Consider the following 18961-nt stretch of genomic DNA (forward strand, 5'->3'; position numbering starts at 1 on the left):
AAACATCTGCCTTTGGTTCAGGTCATGATCCTGGGGTGCTGGGATAGAGATCCGTATCGGGCACCCTGCTCAGTGGGGAGTCGACTCCTCCCTCTCCCTCTCCCTCTGCTGTTCCCCCGCTTGTGTTCTCTCACTCACGTGCTCTATCTCAAACAAATAAATAAAATCTTAAATAAATAAATAAAATGTCCCTTAGCTAAAGAAGCAATTTTCTCTACTTGCCACTACATTTATCACCGCTCTACAACACATTTCTCTTTTGCTGATAAATAATGGCAATGAGTTAGTGGTCTTCCTTGAATGGTTGTTTAGATGACTACACATCCCTTATGTTGGGCCAGAAACATCTAATGAGTGTCCACTACTTGATTTGTATGTGATACTTCTTAAGAAGAGAATGCATAAAATCAACATAATCATCCCACATCCTAAAGGTAATCACACACTATGTGCTCCTGAGCCAGTTCTGGGTTACTATTAGCCAAAGAGAAATATTAATTTATATAATTCTTATAATCAGCCTCACTACAGAACTGTGTACAGTATCTTTACAGAACACAATATACATCTAGAGCCTAAGAAATTAAAGTAAGTCTTTATTCCATCTGCCAAGGCATGACGGAAGCTTGTAATTATCTGGCTGTAGACAGAAGAGATCCATTGCAACTGGATGCACACGAGGGCACAGGTTTATGCCTCAGATGACAGACGGCAGATAAAAAGCTCTAGAGTGCAAGCTTTCTACCAGACCTTTTTAATTTATTTTCCCCAAACGCATCAAATTTTAATGCTGGCTCCCTGACCCAGTATGTTAGCTTTTTTATGAACTTATGATTAACTAGTACCATAGTAGCAGGAGCTAAATTTTCTTCCATTTAAAACTAAATTTCACTCATAGGAGTTATAACCCCTAAATATTAGGTGAAAGAGACCAAATGAGGAATGAAAGTATTTTTAAAAGACAAATGTGAGGACTAATTATGTACTATACAGTGGCTAACTGAACATAATAAAAAAAAATAATAAATAACAGACAAATGTGAACAGAAAATTTAGTCTTACTCTATAATTACCAGAGCATCTGGAATTCCATGAGCCAAATCTAGTCAGTTCCAACCCTGGGCAATTCAGTCTGAAAAGCAGGGTTCAAGAATTAGCCATATCAACTACTGCCAAGTAGTTTAGTCCTCCAAATTAAGAAGATCTCGTCCAGGCCATGTGGTAATGCATGGCCTTGGGTGGAATCATAATGGTACTTACAAGAGCTACTTTTGCACCCCTTGTATTCAAAGACTGCAAGATATAAGACTATAATTCAGGTCCCTAAATTATGTGGATAGGACCCAGACTTCCAAATGCATGGCTTGGTTGTGAACTTGGCTCTTGGCTGTCCTGGAAGAAAGAAACAAGAAAGTTAAGTTATCAAACATATGGTAGTGTCCTCTGGCCAGGTAGTAGCTTCAGCCATTTTGAACACCCTCCATACTCACAATGCACCCTATGGTTATTAAAAGAAAAATTTGTGAAAAGATTTCCTAAAATCAGTGAACAAAAGCAGATTAAAAATTTCCCCCCAGGGATGCTGGTTAAGGGGCAAGTCAAAGCTTACAACTTGGCATTGTCAAAACAGAACGCAAGTCTCAAAGAGATTCATCCTTCACCTTTTTTTTTTTTTTTTTTTTGGCTACAACCGTTCCAGCACATTTTACTGCAACATCCTATTCATTTCAGAACCAAGCTCAGTAACATGTATTATCATCAATATCACTAGAACTCATTTCTGAGCATACTATCATGAAAAAATAAGTCCTGGAACATGTAAGTAAATGTCTTAAATTATTTCAATTCTCTCTCACTAATGAAATAACACCACAGTGAATCTAAAACAGGACTGCTGTACTTCTAGAATGTCTAAAAATGTTTTACAAATTTCAGTTTGCTTTTTTCAAATATGCCTCATTTTCTCTCACACTCTGCAGGGAGCTAGGTGTGTACAATGTCCTACATAAGGAATGATCCCATATCCTATTACACTGTCATGTTTTTCTATAATCTGTACTTTCTTAGAACTCAAGCATTTGTCCTTAGCACTGTTAATCTAGAGTTTTTCATTTTCAGATAAATTAAGATATATTTATCAGAGTACATATGCTGGTGAGTTTTGGGGGGGTAGAGACTTCAGATATATGTCTTTGCATCCCTCATTGAACCTAAGAGAGCACTAGAAAGCACTGAATCATTGTTAATTACCTCCTACCTAATCCTTGGCAGTAGTGATAAGAGGGACACATCCAAATCCTGGATGAGGCAAGTCAAAATCCAACTAACCAAGCACACATTTTTTAAACTTTTTATTTAAATTCAATTTAGTTAACATATAGGGTATTATTAGTTTCAGGGGTAGAATTTAGGGATTCATCACTTACATATAACAGCCAGTGCTCATCACAGAAAGTGCCGTCCTTAATGCCATCACCCAGTTTTGTTTCTTAAATTCCACATGAGTGAAATCATATGGTATATGTCTTTCTCTGACTGATTTATTTCACTCAGCATAATACCCTCTCATTCCATCCCCATCATTGCAAATGGCAAGATTCATTCTTTTTGATAGGTGAGTTACTATTCCATTGTATATGTATATATAGACCACATCTTCTTTATCCGTTCATCTGTCGATGGACATCTGGGCTCTTGCCATCTTTTGGCTATTGTGGACGTTGGGGTGCATATGCTTCTTTGAATCACTATGTTTGTATCGTTTGGATAAACTCCTAGTAGCGCAACTGCTGGATCGTAGGGTGGTTCTATTTTTAACTAACCAAGTATACATTTGATCAACAATTATCGAGTACATCCTACTTATCAGGCATGGGGATATAAAGATAAAGTAAAACATAGTTTCTGTCCTCAAGCATCTCACCAACTGAAAGAAAGGGGTAAACAATTGGATGTCATATGACAGTGTTATGAAAACGTTGCTTTAGGGTGTCGTCATCATCATCACCACTCCTGCTTAGGGGTGCTTACTAGGTACCAGGCATTATTCCAGGAACTCTTAGTGTGTAAATTTAAATTACATACTCACAACAGCCCTATGAGGTAGTGGCTAATCCATGGAAAGATCAAGTAATGTGCTGAAAGTCACACAACTGGTAAAAAGTAGAGCTTGGCTTCAAACCCCAGTAGTCCAGACCCAGGAGTCCAAACTCACAACCACTAGGCAATAATGACTCTCATAACCCCCAGGAGAGTACCATTAATTCTGTTAGTGGATGAGTTTGTATGGTTCAATGGAAGGCCTTCCAGGGAAGGTGACACTTACTCTGGTCAAGCCAAGAACAAAAGATGAACGGAGTCTTTGTTCATCTTTTTAGATTCAACCAAATTTTTAAACTTAACTTATTTTGTAATAATTTTAGATAATACAGACAATAGAGAGATCTATTATATCCCTTACCCAATGAACCCCTCTGTTAACATCTTACATCTCCATCATATATTTGTCAAAACTAAGAAACCAACATTGGTACATTGCTATTAACTAAACCCTGGACTTCATTTAATTTCACCACATTTTCATTAATATTCTCCCTCTGTTCCAGGATCCAATCCAAGATACTACATTGCATTTAGTTTTCATGTCTCCTCAGTCTCTTCTGTTCTGTGACAGTTTCTGAGAAACTGTATATATATACTGTATATATAATGTACTGTAAATAGTACATTAATATTTTACTTTAAGATAGTATTAGCCAGGGTTCTGCACTATTTCTCCCTTTCTCTAGTCTATTTTCTAGAACAAACACACTCTATCTAGCCCTGATTTGGGTGGGGAAGGAGATTAAGCTCTACTTCTGGGGTGGGGCGGGGGTGGGTGGGTGGGTGGGTGGGCACTATCTGTATATGTCAAAACCAACTTGTTTTAGAGCCAATGAAAGTAATGGCCTTAACCAACCACAGAGGGAAAGATTACTGGATTAGATAACTGGACTTCAAACTTGTGACTAAACTTCCATAAGCCTCAGCAAAGTCAGGTACAAAGTTGTACTGATAATTTACCCTTGTCTCAGAGTTATTATTGGAATCAAATACCACACATCTGAATTCACAAATCTTGGGATCAAAGTTATAGACCTTATTATCACAAAAGACACATGATACAACTTTTTGTCCATTACTGGGGATCCTCACCCATGAATGTTTGGTAAAAATCCCAGTGCTAAACTAGTACTCCTAAAATGTTAAGTCTCATCATATTAGAGAGGACACCATTTCAACTGAAGTTAAGTTTCCAGGGAAACAAAGCAAAACAGGGATAAATCCAAAAAATAGTAAGCCCATTTCATCTCACCGAAGGCCTACCACTAGAGAGAAGCACAGAAAGCTGTGAGTCCACATGGGTTTATATCACATACTTCGATGGCTCATCCCATGTCTGCCCTCAAACCCATGCCCTAGGACAGGCACATGACTGGGGCTGGCCAAGCAGGGAGCATATCCAGACTGAAACCACAGTTTCCTTGGCTTTAGCACTTGAGGAAGTAGAGTTGATGCGGAGGCAACCAAAGTAGCATGATTTTTTTTCAGCACACATTATTTATAATTTTAAAATCTAACGATTAAAAAAAGACCTGTAGGCAGAGATTATTTTATGAAAGATAAAGAGATTTATTTTAAATTTTTACTTAGATGACTGCAGTGTTTAATAAAACTGTTCTTTTTCAAATTATTTAAAACAAATTAATGCTTATAATTCTTCAGGCTCTGCCCACAGATGACACGCATATTAAGACTTTATCTGCTGAAGCGAATGAGTAAATTGCACTTAAATACCAACATTATAGGTCTATTTGTTCTGAAATCTTCCTCACAAAGTTTTCTCCGCCTTCTCGCCTCCCTCTTCCAAGCCAAGAAGGTCACTCATTCTTACTGTAGTGCAGCACTATATTTTCGTTGTAGATGTTACTGTTAGTCACTGCATTAGTCATTTTCAACTTCCTTGAAGGGATACTGAGACCTCCTTTGCCAACTCCATTACCTGCTATGACTAGAGCTGAAATCACCCCTTCGGCCTCCTGGGTCTGCCAGACTCTCAACGCAATGACTTACGGGATGGTCATGTGAAATGGGGTATGGCCAGAAGAGAGGAAACAGCAGAGAGAAACAAGGGACACAGTCTATTGTTGTATCTCAGCTGAGCATAATCCCTCATCACGAAGAAATTTTCTTTCCCCTGCACAATTTTCTCAGTGGTTAAGCCATTTTTTTTGCAAAATTAATATGAATTATTTTTTTTTTAAAAAACCTGAGAGGCTCATGGAGCAGCAAGGGATGGGCATTGTGGCCCCTAGCACCCCCCCTCTTTTTTAAGGAAAAAAAGAACTCATCCCTGTACCTCTCCTTCCCATGCTCCCAAAACAATATGATTGTTTCAGGGGATATAATTTTGCATTTCAATTTCTTCCCAGCACACGGCGGAAAAAATTGCAAAACTGGAGCCTGAAACCAGAAAGTCATGCAGAGCTTTGTGTGTGCCGTGGGGGGAAGGGGGGAGCTATGAACAAAAAAAGAAGCAGGAACCCATTGTGCTGCTCTGGTCTGCAGCCAAACTACCCTGCTCACTCCTGCTTCTGGTGCCTCAGGGAGTTTGTTTTTCAAGCTTTTTATGGCAAAAAAAGAAAAATGTATTGGGAAATAGGGGGAAAAATTTGTTCTTCAAAATGATATTATTTAGTTCTATGCTGGCAATCTATGGTATACAAAGATGAAGGCAGGCGATTGACTTTTTTAAAAAATCTTATATGAAAGAGATTTTCATATGTAATTGCCGTATCCTCTAAAGATCAAACAACATCAGTTCTTTGATGTTAAAATCTGAAGTTAGTTTTTAATTTTTTCCCAACAATCCAATAAGGGTTTCTGGTCTCCACTTTGCGTATTTGGAAGTAAAAGAAATGACCACTCCCGCTGGCAACTCAGGAATAAGTCTCATGGAGTTGCATGCTTCATTAGACCCTGACAGGACAATGGAGTGCCATGTTGGAACGCAGAGGGCCACCAGTGAGCAGATGCATTATAAAAGGTCATGTCTCAATCTGCTGACTCCCCTGAAAGCTGGAGGCCTTCTCCTTAGGAAAACTCCTCAGTCTTAGAAAGCCGAGAGGTTTAAGAAGTCAGTTTGCCCTCCGTGTATCAGACTATTTTCTTTTCATGAAAAGGTATATGAAGAAAGTAAAGGATTAGCCATTAACTCTTTCCACAATAGTGTTACCAGAACAGAATACTATTATAAAGTTAGTCATCTGGCCTCGTTAGGGTCTGTCCAATGTGACCTCTCTTGAAAGGTGATAGATAAATAAATAGATGAATTTTTAAAACCTCTATAATAGATCATTTGTAGCAAAATATGCAATATATGTAATATGCTATATACACATCTAAAACTAACATAATATATAATAAATATACATCATATGCGCATATAGTATTATACTGCAAACATCTAGCGATAGTTTAACAACTTCTTTTCTCAAGCATAAAAAGATAGACTCTATGGCGAGGGCAAAACAATTTTGTTAGGAACCTACTTTATATTCTACGACCCTGGTATTATATTAGGAGTAAGTAATAGAAGCTTTGGGTTTAAGTAAACAAAAACAAGATAACGATAAATGATCCTTACTGACAAAACAATGTAAATCCACTGGCTTATTGTCAAGTAAGTTCTTGTTACTCTACCAGAGCCTCCATTACCAAGTAAGTTGATCTCTAAAGCCAAGAATGATTTAAATTCTTGACAAAATAAGGATACTAGATGTCAAAACTAACACCCAGTGCATGAATATCTTCAGACCACTGAGACAAACAACTATATATGAATGGCTTTTCGAGAAGTTCTAATTCATGATAATGAATTAAGAGTTTCCAGGAGCGTGGAAGCTCACCACACCTCATGGCAGGGACAAAGAACGAGTCACTAACTTTTTGCCAAAAAAGATCCATCCATTTGCCATTTATTATGTGCTTAAGACATGCCAGACACTGTGCCAGGCATAAAATGTGAGCACTAGGTCTAAAGTCTGTCCTTGAATATTTTACTTGAGCATAATTATTTCTCTCATTGAGTTCCACTGAGCCCCTGAAGTTCCAGAAACTCAGGAAAAAAATAAAGTACAAATTCTTTTTTGTTAAATTTTTGTATTACTTACAGCAATAAGTTTTCATCCCCATAAAACACTTATTTGTATTTATGGCAAATACTTAAAGTATTAGAATCCCTTTAAACCTACAACCTTCCTTTCTTTTAATAGTCTGAGAGGGCAAATCTCTGGCAACCCTCTTTCTCTTTGCTCTTCTCAAACAGCCGTGCTACTTTTCTCGGACTCCTCTCTTTAGGATATAAACCTGCTGCATTTAGCAGGAGTCTGGCTATTTATCTTGTGAAATTCTACATCCCTGGAGGTTGATAAAAATCCAGGAAGCACAGAAGTCACAGTTGTCAATCCCAGAACCCGTGAGACAACCGTACCAGAGGTGAGAAAAAGGAAATTTGCCACCTTCTTTCTGCAGCCAACTTTGGAGCATGCTATCGAGTTGCCTACCTCCCAGAAACTACAGCCATGGGAGCTAGCCAACTTGTCCCGAGGTACTTCGTTTTTTTTTTTTTTCCCTTTTTAAAGATTTATTTATTTATTTAAGAGAGAGAGGGAGAGAGAGAGCACGAGTGGGAAGGGGCAGGGGGAGGGAGAGAGAATCTCAAGCAGACTCCCTGCTGAGCATGGAGCCTGAGACGAGGCTCGATCTCACGACCCTGAGATCAGGACCAGGGCTGAAATCAAGAGCTGGTCGTTTAACCAACTGTGCCACCCAGACACCCCCGGACGTACTTTAAAAGGAGAATCTGCTCGGCCTCTACTTCCCCCAGAAGTATCTTGAAATCAAAGAAAGCCATAAGAAAACATAAAGCCTTCATGTGTTCCGGCAGAAGGCTCCATTTTGAAAGGCTGCATTTTTACTCTTAAGCCTCTGAAATAATCTCAAAAATCTAAACTCTGAAACTTTCAGAGTTAAGGCCACAAACAGCTGTTAAAGTAGTGACATCTTACTATAAATTATTTTTTTAGTGGCCAACTTACTGTCTTCTTAGAGAGACCAGAATTGCAGTCCCCAGCTTCAAATATTAGGTTCACTCCCATTAGGAGCTGTGACTGGCTGTGTTGTTAGGAGTTTGTCTCTCTCCTTTCTCTTCTTCCCAGTGTGCTTTTTCTCACATTCCCCTCATCTACTATTATGTCTCCCCTCTCATAATTCCTATAAGTAAAATAGGTATCCATAACAAGTTGCTTTTGAAAAATATAGAAAGACTGGATTTTAGGCTCACAGAAATATCAAGCATGTAAAATGTTTACACAGGGAGGTCAGAGTTTTGGCTTAGAAATGTAATAGGGCAACGTTCACAAATAAAATATGGATTTGATCCCTGGACCAAAGTGGTAAACAATAAGATAAATGAACATGATATAAATACGCTAATGGTGTCCTCCAAGGCCTCAGCTTGCTAACGCGATGAAGACCTCACAGGCCCTCAAGGCATATGTGTGAAGTAACATTTTCGTTTGGCAAATTTCACCCTCCATTTTTGGGGTGTTGCAGGATGGGGGCTGGCCCGAAACCTCTTTGACGTGGCTGAAAGAGAAGGATTTAAGTTGAGTTCATTATCTCTTTAGTGCCGAAGTCTGGGAAACGAAGAGGCTAGACCAGGGAGGCTCAATCCATCTAGCGTTCCTTTTTGTTTTTCAAGCTGCCCTGACAATAATGCGGTAGGGTGAAAAGATCAGGAACACTTTATACACATTGTGCTAATTACTGCAAGTACTTAAAGTTGTAATTAGCTTATTATACTGCAGAGATCCTAACATGGCATGTCTTTCAAAAGAATTTCTCTCCAGATCATTAGTGGGAAAGCTAACAACATCTGCTTCAAATAAAATCAACCAATTAGCACAGGCAACTCCACATAGTTTGCAATCAGAGAATTATATTGTGCCAAGTGCTAATTTCAATGTGAATGCTATCTCCTTCTCATATCCCACGCTTCTCTGCCAGCACAGCTGGTGTTTAACACCACTGACTTCAGCGAAGTCTCCAAAAACTTATGTTAATTTGAAATAACCTAATCAGAAGTGTGCAATACAGACTGAGGTTGATCTCAGCTTAATTAAAACTGACCTTGTCATTTCACTGCCTGTAAAACACCATTATCTCACCATTTATCGCTCAACTACCACAAATATTCCATTTATGTGAAAACCCAGGAAGACGAGTTCCAAACCACTAGAGCTATTTTGAGCGCTGCAGTTTAATGGAAGGAGAGGTCTGCCTTTAAGTACCGGGTAACAATAAAGGTAATTCAGCAGACTCAAAATAACTTGTCAGCCCTACCCATGAAGGCTGCTTCTGCCCACTTCCGTTGGCTCGAATGGCACATTCACTCCAGAGACTGACAGGCATTAGCAGATGTGAAGGCTTTCATTTTAAAATTAATATCTCACCCAGTACCTTTCAGCAAGCTGAATCGTTCAATCAATAAGCATGACATGGCAGGTGTGATGTGTACAAGGCACTAAATTCTTCTGCCAAAGGTACTAGAAAACATCTGCTCACATGCGTGTGTGTGCATGTCAATGGATGAACTGCTGAGGAAAATGACTGCAAGTAGAATATATAATATGCTTGTAGTCAATGAGATAAAATTAAAAACAAAGATCATATTCTTACAGTGCAGACCTGCCATCAAACACACCTTGTTTAACCAGCCTTGTCTATAACCCTATGTTTTTATAGGTACGTGGTCACCTGTCTGTCAAATTAAGCAACCACCGTTCTGGCTTTCTGCACTTTAATGGAAATATCTCCAGCTTCTCCTTCTGGGCTTTGTTTATTTTCATACCATCTAACTCCATAAAGTATCCAGGACAATTCTGTAAGTATTGAAAAATATATTCATGAAATAATTCAAATGATTCCCATCAGGAAGACTTTTTATCTGTCCACACATCACGTGCTCAGCCATAACTCAACATAATTGCCAATGCTTTTCATCCAGTCAAGCAAGCCTTTTCTTCTTGTTCTCCCCACTGAGCCAGACCCAATCTCTGATTATGACAGCCCACGTGGACTTCACCCCATTACACTTACTTGCTAGGCCAATCTTTTGATACAATCAGATTCAGACTATCTGGAATTGTTTAATGTGTTCCTGTTTTATCTTGGCCAAGTCATGGAGAGCCAGTCTCATTCCATTTGCAAGGAGACCCTCTGATCTTTTGGAACAAGCAGAGGACAGGTTGCAAAAATATTTGAATTCTTCTCTTGATTCGCCTGACTCTATGACCTGGGTAAGTGTAACCTGGAACCATATACCAAACGGTCCAAGCCCAGGTCTCCCCTATAGGGGATATATATATAGATATAGATATAGATATAGATATATAAATGAGATTACTAATACCTATCTAGGAAAGTGGATTTTGAGATTAAAAGAGATATTACGAGAGATGTGAGTGAGTCTACGAGTTCAACAAATGTTTAATGAATAAGATACATGGGAGGTAACCAAAGACAGTGAAACACTGTTTCAAAAAATGTAAGACCACCAGGAAAAAAATTTACTAAGGAAGGAAATAGAAAATGGCCATTTTAGAATGTTCATATAACTAAGCCTATGTGCCAAGGAGAGGGGTTATTTACATTCGAAACCTTGTTTTTAAAAGTTAAAAAAAATGGTATTCAGGCACAAGACAACAAAGCCCATGTCAATTTGAACCAATGTAGGTGAGTAAAGGTATTTCCTTCTCACCAATGAGGTTAGAGCCCTGTGAAATGTTGGTGTAACTGGTAGAAATGAATGCTTTGTGATGCTAAGTGCTAACAATGTGAAGAGAGATTATGGAGACAGGATAGCTCCATCTCTGTTTTCGCTGCAAAGACTGTTTTATTTTGGCTATTACTATTATTCAGGTTACTTCGGAAAACCATATGAAACAAGACTCCAAATGAGAAATAAATGTGGAACTAAACCCTCAGACCCTCAGCTTTTCAATGAAAATCTTCATCATTTTTCAGAGAACCATTCAAACAGAAGTTCAACCACAGTTAAACTGACGAACCAAAACCAATACCAAAACCTGTATCCACTGAAGTGCCATTTGTCCAAAACAGATATAAATTATAAGAGCCTACAATTTAAAAATTTTTCACTGCTGTTCATATGACCCTGAGGTCATCGAATTGACATGTAATCTGTACTAATTGTGTTTTATCAACTCATAATTTTAACGTTGTTAAAATGTGTATGTTTAACTATATTGTAACCATTCTGGCTTTTCCAAAGCCATCTCAATTTTACATTTTCTATTGTTGTATAAGTAGATGTGTGTTTGTCAGACCATATAGCCCAACATGGGGTGTAAAAACTCTGGTCTCCACATTTAACTGTATGCCTTCAGTTCACTTGACTGTGTCATGAACCAGAAACTCTATCCCAGGTCATTGGGACTGTGTTTCCAAACTTAAGTATTCAATTTATGCTTTATAAGAAATATTTCTGTACCACCTGTGTGTCACTTCATGTGTGGACTTATCAACAAAGCGAGAGAATTCCCAAGAACAGATTCGGGCCAGTTCTGCTTCAGTACAAATCTGTAATTACAGATATTCCCCTAGAGTCCTTTTCTCAGTTTTTTTCAGCTTCTTTTTCCTTCTTCTCTGACTGCATAGTAAAGTTTCTTAGTGCCCATGTTATAACAACTTCCATTCCAAAAAGCCCAGACAATGGATGATGTTTGCTTACTGTTTGCAAACAACAGAATCCACAGCGATGCCAGCAGATGCCCTTGATTCACTGTGAATGAGAAAGGGAATTAGAGGAAATCAGCGCGCATTATGTGTCCAGCTGAGATGGATGCTGGCCGAGGAGGCTCCAGGCAAAATTTCAGAGCCCAAAAGTGTATCATCTGGGCCTTTCCCACTATGGAGCAGTCCCTTAGAGGCTGACCATCTCCCTTGTATCTCTATTCAAGATATGTCCACTTTTCAATTCTTTAAAGCCATCTTTCATTTTCTCAAGACCTGCGAGTTCTGACATCATACTTCCCAGGTAATCTTATATTTCAACAGGGAATGTCGAGAAATTCTATATCCTAACCTAAAGCAATAGGTTTCGAAAACAAAAAATACCTTGTACCACATTAGGTCAGCGAAGAACCATTTACCAAGAACTGAGAATGGTCTGAGATTTTACCTTCTCTCTCTCTTTTTTTTTTTTAAGGATTCTATTAGTTATTTTAGAAAAAGAGCACGTGCAAGTGGGGGCAGAAGCAGAGCAGGAGGGAGGCGGAGGCGTAAGAATCTCCAGCAGACTCCACACAGAGCACGGAGTCCAATGTGAGGCTCCCTCTCACCGCCCTGAGATCATGACCTGAGCTGAAACCAAGAGTCAGACGCTGAACTGACCAAGCCATTCTGGTGCCCCGATTTTACCCTACTTTCAAGCTGATAGACTAACCTGCCAGTTTCACAGATGCTGGCAGAGGGCAAAATCCTGGATCAAAGTACAAAGGACTCTCCTACTCACAGTACAACCCAAAGCATGAGTCTCATGTTTGCATTGATTCCTTTTACTCCACAATCCCAGGAACTGACACAGAAGGGCTCCACTGGATCCTGGCCTGCGGTGGGTGCACAGCACAGCTGAGGAACTCCAAGATTAGGGTAACCGAATCTTCTGTAATGGGCAGCCAGCATGCCTGCCCTTTCCTTTCAGAAAAATTTTTATAACACTGGACAGTAAGTATATCTGCCTTCTTCTCCAGGGGGATGTGATCTGTATCTTCCAAGGCTGTTTGCCGTATAAACATCCTAGAAAAGAGAACAAGGCCAATCAGTGCCTCCATCCACAAGATGTCCAGAAATAAGAGAGCCCTGGAGATTTGTCTCCCCCCACTATTCAGAAAATGATTTTCACCAGCCATCCCAAGTATGGGATGGGATAGCTATACAATATGTCATATGGACTTTTGGTTCTCACCTGGAGAACTAGCAGACATGCCATACTCTCGGGCCCCACTCCAGAGATGCTGATTCAGTAAGGCTGCAGTGGGGCCTAACAGGTCATTTCTAAAAGAACCCAAGGAAAGCTGATGCTAGCGTTCCCTAGACCAACCTTTCTGCACTACTGTAGATGACAATTTACCGATGTCTAGGAAATAAGTGGAATTAGAAGAAAATGAAAAGGTGACAAGGTCCACAATTAAAAGCAAATAAACAAAGAAGGAAGAAATAGTGAAGCTGGTCTGATCTTACTCAGGGTGAGCAATATGGGGCCTTGGATTTCGGGTTGTATACTTGGCAGTGAATTCTTACCTACGACTTCCAGCTAGATGTGGACAAGGTTATTTTGCTTTCCTAAGTTCAGGACTCAGAACTGGTGAGGTGTGATCTTCCACAAGCCCAATCTGAGAGGGGAAGTCCATGCTTAACAAATGCCCCTGTTTGGGGCACCTGGGTGGCTCAGTGGGTTAAAGCCTCTACCTTCGGCTCGGGTCATGATCCCAGGGTCCTGGGATCAAGCCCTGCATCAGGCTCTCTGCTCTGCAGGGAGCCTGCTTCCTCCTCTCTCTCTGTCTGCCTCCCTGCCTACTTGTGATCTCTCTCTGTCAAATAATAAATAAAATCTTTAAAAGAAATAAATTTAAAAATAAATAAATAAATAAAAACAAATGCCCCTGTTCTCGTTTGTTCCTTTCTTCTGTAGGAGCTCCATTTTACCCGGCCCCTGAGGAAAAAAGTTTCCTGAGTGATACTGATTTTCTCTAAGAAACATTGATCTATTGATATGGTATTGATATGGTAACATGCTCGTGTTAGCATTTGTCACACTGACAGTATAATAAACATATATAACTACATGAGAAATTTTTTTCTTATGTGACATTGTATGCTATTCTGAGAAATTAGGCCAAATTATAGCTTTATTTTTATAAACACAGTTTTTCTTCACCTCAGAGACAGCTTCAATGAGTCTCCAGAGATACTAAGAAGTATCCTGCTATTTGTTATTTTTGAAGCCTGACATAGTGTACGTGTAGTATACACATGATGCCCTCTGAGATCAAAGCGACAGCAGCCAATTGAAAACAAGGATGCAGAGCCTACAATGGGAGAAATAATGACTCTTTTCCAGTCTTCACCCCCTTCAACTTCTCTCCTCTATTTGATGTTATTACTCATGATCTCTTTGAAACATCCTACTCCCTTACCTTCCAGGACATCATATTTTGGACATTTTTTACATAATGATTTTTATCATTTTTATAAAATTTAACCATGCTTTTTATTTTTTAAAAGATAAGTAATAGAGAAAAGTTTGGGGAAGCAAAGAATTACTCCAAATCCTATCAAACAAAAGTAAACATTGTTAAGATTAGGTGAACAATATGCCAAACCTCTCTCTATGCCTGTAGAGATGAGATGCACAGATGGGTAAGGGTATATGTAGATCAGAGAAAGACAAAAAGAGATAGGGGAACATAAACAGGAAAAGACAGCTTGGTAAAGACCACCAAACAAAATGGGATTACATTCTAAATGTAGTTTTAAATAAGATGTATTGGAATGCCTGGGTGGCACAGTCAGTCAAGCATCTGCCTTTGGCTCAGGTCATGGGATCAAGTCCTGGATCACACTCCTTGCTCAGCAGGGAGCCTGCTTCTCCCTCTGCCTGCCACTTCTCCTCCTCATGTGTGCCCTTTCTCTCGCAAACAAACAAAATCTTTAAAAATAAATAAGATGCATTAACATTTATATGAATGTTATATGAAAAGAAAGAGGGGCTCTTGGGTGGCACGATTGGTTAAGCACCCAACTTGGTTTTGGCTCAGGTCATGATCTCAGAGTCATGAGATCCAGCCCTGCATCGGGCTCCACACTCAGCAGAGTCTGCTTGAGACTCTCTCTCTCCCTCTGCCCCTCCCACTCGTGCTCTCTCTCTTAAATAAATAAATAAATCTTAAAAATTTTAAAATATTGGGTTATGGACATTGGGGAAGGTATGTGCTACGGTGAGTGCTGTAAAGTGTGTAAACCTGGCGATCCACAGACTTGTACCCCCGAGACTAATAATACATTATATGTTAATTAAAAAATAAAAATTTTTAAATAAAAAATTAAAATAAAAATAAAAGAAATTGAGGAAACTGAAGGGATTTCCAGTAAAAACTGATAGGTTAAACATATGTGCTTACCACTAATACATCTTGAAACGTCATTAAAATGGGAGAGAATGAAAAAAGAAGAAAACAATGTAGGTCCACAAGGATGAAAGACAATAGAGAAGAGACCATAGCACAAAATTTTCGGGAGGAGAAAGCCCATACATGAGTGGAAACCCATATGCCTGTGTGCCAAGCCAACAGTGGGAAAAGCAGAAACATACCCCAGCCTCCTAAATAGTTTAGGCAGTGACACAGTGACACAGAAGACAGGGCTCAAACACTGCTGGAAAGTTGCTTTAAGAAGCAGTTAATACCCTCATACATGGCATCTGTAAAATATTGCAGACGCTCTGAAAAACAATCTGACAGTTCCCCAAACAGCTAAGCACAGTTATGGTATGAACCAGAAATTCCGTGCCCAAGAGAACTGAAAACCGAGGTCCACACAAAAATTTGTGCATGGGGGGTGCCTGGGTGGCTCAGTGGGTTAAAGCCTCTGCCTTTGGCTCAGGTCATGATCTCAGGGTCCTGGGATCGAGCCCCGCATCGGGCTCTCTGCTCAGCGGGGAGCCTGCTTCTCTCTCTCTCTGCCTGCCTCTCTGCCTACTTGTGATCTCTCTCTCTCTGTGTCAAATAAATAAAATCTTAAAAAAAAATTTGTGCATGAATGTTATCAGCAGCATTTTCATAATAGCCAAAAAGTGTAAACAACTTGAATGTCCAACAACTGATCAATGAATGAACAAGATGTCACATAACCATACAGTGGATTATTTGTTCATAAAAAGGAATGAAGTACTGACACATGCTACAACAAGAATGAACCTTGAAGACATGATCCCAAGTGAAAAAGAAACGTCACAAAAGGTCACATATCATGTGATTACAATGATAGGAAGGGTGGAGAATAGGCAAATCCACAGAGACAGAAAGCAGATCAGAGGGTGCCAGGGGCTGGGCAGGTAGAGGAGAATGGGGAGGGACTACTAAGAGGTACTGGATTTTATTTTCTGAAAATATTCTAAAATGTATCATGGTGATACCTGCACAACTCTGAATATACTAAGAAGTACTTAATACTGTAAATGGGTGAATTGTATCTCAAAGCTATTCTTTTTAATAGCTTAAGGGCCGCCTGGGTGGCTCAGTGGGTTAAAGCCTCTGCCTTCAGTTCAATTCATGATCCCAGGGTCCTGGGATCGAGCCCTGCATCCGGCTCTCTGCTCAGCAGGGAGCCTGCTTCCTCCTCTCTCTCTGCCTGCCTCTCTGCCTACTTGTGATCTCTGTCTGTCAAATAAATAAATAAAATCTTTTAAATAAATAAGTAAATAAATAAAAATAGCTTAAATTCCACATATGAATGAAATCGCATGGTATTTGTCTTTCTCTGTCTGTCTTATTTCACCTAGTATAATACCCTCTAGGGCCAGCCATGTTATTGTAAATTCTAAGATCTCAATCTTTTTATGGCTGAGTAATATTCCATTATATATACCGCACATCTTCTTTAACCATTCATCCACTGGTGGACACTTGGTAATATATAGAATTTTTGAACAATTATATGGCACATCTGAAGCTAATACAATGCTATATATATTTTTTAAGATTTTATTTATTTATTTGTTCGAGAGAGAGAGAGAGAGAGAGCATGAGCACAGGCAGAGTGGTAGGCAGAGGCAGAGGGAGAAGCAGGCTCCCCGCCGAGCAAGGAGCCCGATGTGGGACTCGATCCCAGGACACTGGGATCATGACCTGAGCCGAAGGCAGCTGCTTAACCAACTGAGCCACCCAGGCGTCCCACAATGCTATATGTTAATTATACTTCAATTAAAAAAAAAAAAAAACTTAGTCACTTACACTCCCAGATGTCTTCCCCACTTGGCACAGTCAGGCCACAGGCCCTCCCCCCCATCTCTTCAAAAAATCAGAAACCTGTCTTCTGCTGAGGGTAAACCTGTAGGCCCCTGGCCTGGGTGGCAGCAGGCCATCTGAAGGCAAGAGCTGTAGCAAAAGCAGGGTAATTAGATTAAGGGAAAGTTCATGCACTGAACATAGAGATTCTTAGCCTTCTTTCCCACTCAGATCCCAGAACGTTGGCTGGCAGGCAGGATTTGCAAAGGGGAGTGTTTCATAAAACCAAGACATAGACATCAAGTACCAGCCTGACCTGGAGCCCTCCTGCACGACAGTGGTAAGTAAGCAGGTGGTGGTTATGTACACCAACTAGGGATCTGATCTGTCCAGGCTAGAATCCTAGCTATGCTGGTTATTGGCCAAGAGGCCTCTAATAAGTTACCAACCTCTCATAGCTCATCTACAAAATGGGAATAATTAGAGAATCTATGTTATGGGATTACTGGGAGGATTCAATGTAAACATTGATGTAAATGTAATGTAATGTAAACATAATGTAAAGGGCCTGGCATAGAGTAAGCCTCTTTTTTTTTTAAGACTTTATTTATTTATTTGACAGACAGAGATCACAAGTAGGCAGAGAGGCAGGCAGAGAGAAAGGTGGGGGGAAGCAGGCTCCCCGCTGAGCAGAGAGCCCAACATGGGGCTCGATCTCAGGACCCTGGGATCATGACCTGAGCCGAAGGCAGAGGCTTTAACCCACTGAGCCACCCAGGTGCCCCTAGAGTAAGCCTCTTAACAGTTTTTACTATGATCATTTATGCCCCATTTTTAAATGTAATTAAACCAGGGAAACCAGGCAGTTAAGGAAAGTCTTTACCATGAAGGACAGAAATCAAGACAAAGAAACAAAAACAGGGGGAAAAGCCACTGGGAACAGAAAGCATGAAGGGAGAAAAAGAAAAATATCCCCCAACTTATCAACAATGTCCTCAGAGAGAGAAGGGAAGATACTGTCACCCTGAACAAGAATGGGATGCTACTGGGGCACCTGCAAAGCAAGAATTGCATCTTAAATTCATATCTTCATTAGTATCCATTAAAATGCCTTGCACACAGAACACACATCATTTATTTGTAAATTCAGTAGAAAATTATTCTATGCCTATTGCACACCTAGAACTACTAAGGAAAAGTTGAAAGACACAGATGTGGAATCAAGAGATTTGGGTCTTGATATGTATGACTTGGGGCAAACTGATTATGCACATTAGGCCTCGGATTCCCCAACAGTAAAACAAGAATGCCTTCAGTCAGAATGCATTGAGCTGCAGATTCATGTGCAAGGGATTTATGAAGCACTCCCAAGAAAGGCGAGGGTGCAGAATGTCAGACAGAAAGCTGAAAAACCAAAAAGGGTGTGAGCATGGTGAAGTCCCAGCCTAAATCTGCTCAGGGAGCTTGGGATCACACCTATAAAGCCCCAACACTACCCTACTTGAGTCACAGGTGGACTTTCATATTCAACACCTGTCAGTCACTGGCCGAGATGCCTCGATGCAGGGACGGGACTGGGATGGGGATGGTAACACTAAAGTCCCGGCACTTCCGGCTCTGGGTCTGGGCAAAGTGGATTCAGCAGTGCAAGGCCCGGCCATTCTTCAGAAGGAAGTCACAGGTGGAGGCCTCTGGAAGCAAAAGAACACAGAAACCATGGGAGGCATGGCATTTTGTGTAGAGGTCCATGGTCACCACAGAGGGTTTTGGGCTAGGTGACCACCAAATATGTTTTCTGAATCCAAGTTCAACAACAGTCTATTATATTTAAT

General features: G+C 40.1%; 1 long non-coding RNA gene across 2 annotated transcripts; it reads right to left on the reverse strand.

Moving 5' to 3' along the window:
* Positions 1–1323: 1323 nt before the first annotated feature.
* Positions 1324–12916, reverse strand: LOC125092289 (uncharacterized). 2 transcript variants are annotated; one of them, XR_007124861.1, is made up of 3 exons: positions 12638–12916; positions 11855–11905; positions 1324–1392 (listed from the first exon to the last, which is right to left on the reverse strand). It is a non-coding gene; the product is annotated as an uncharacterized LOC125092289 (long non-coding RNA). The 2 variants fall into 2 exon arrangements; XR_007124862.1 differs by having other exon boundaries at positions 1348–1392; positions 12569–12916.
* Between the last annotated feature and the right edge of the window lie 6045 nt (positions 12917–18961).

This window comes from Lutra lutra, chromosome X (genome assembly GCF_902655055.1).
Source record: "Lutra lutra chromosome X, mLutLut1.2, whole genome shotgun sequence".
Lineage (NCBI taxonomy): Eukaryota > Metazoa > Chordata > Mammalia > Carnivora > Mustelidae > Lutra > Lutra lutra.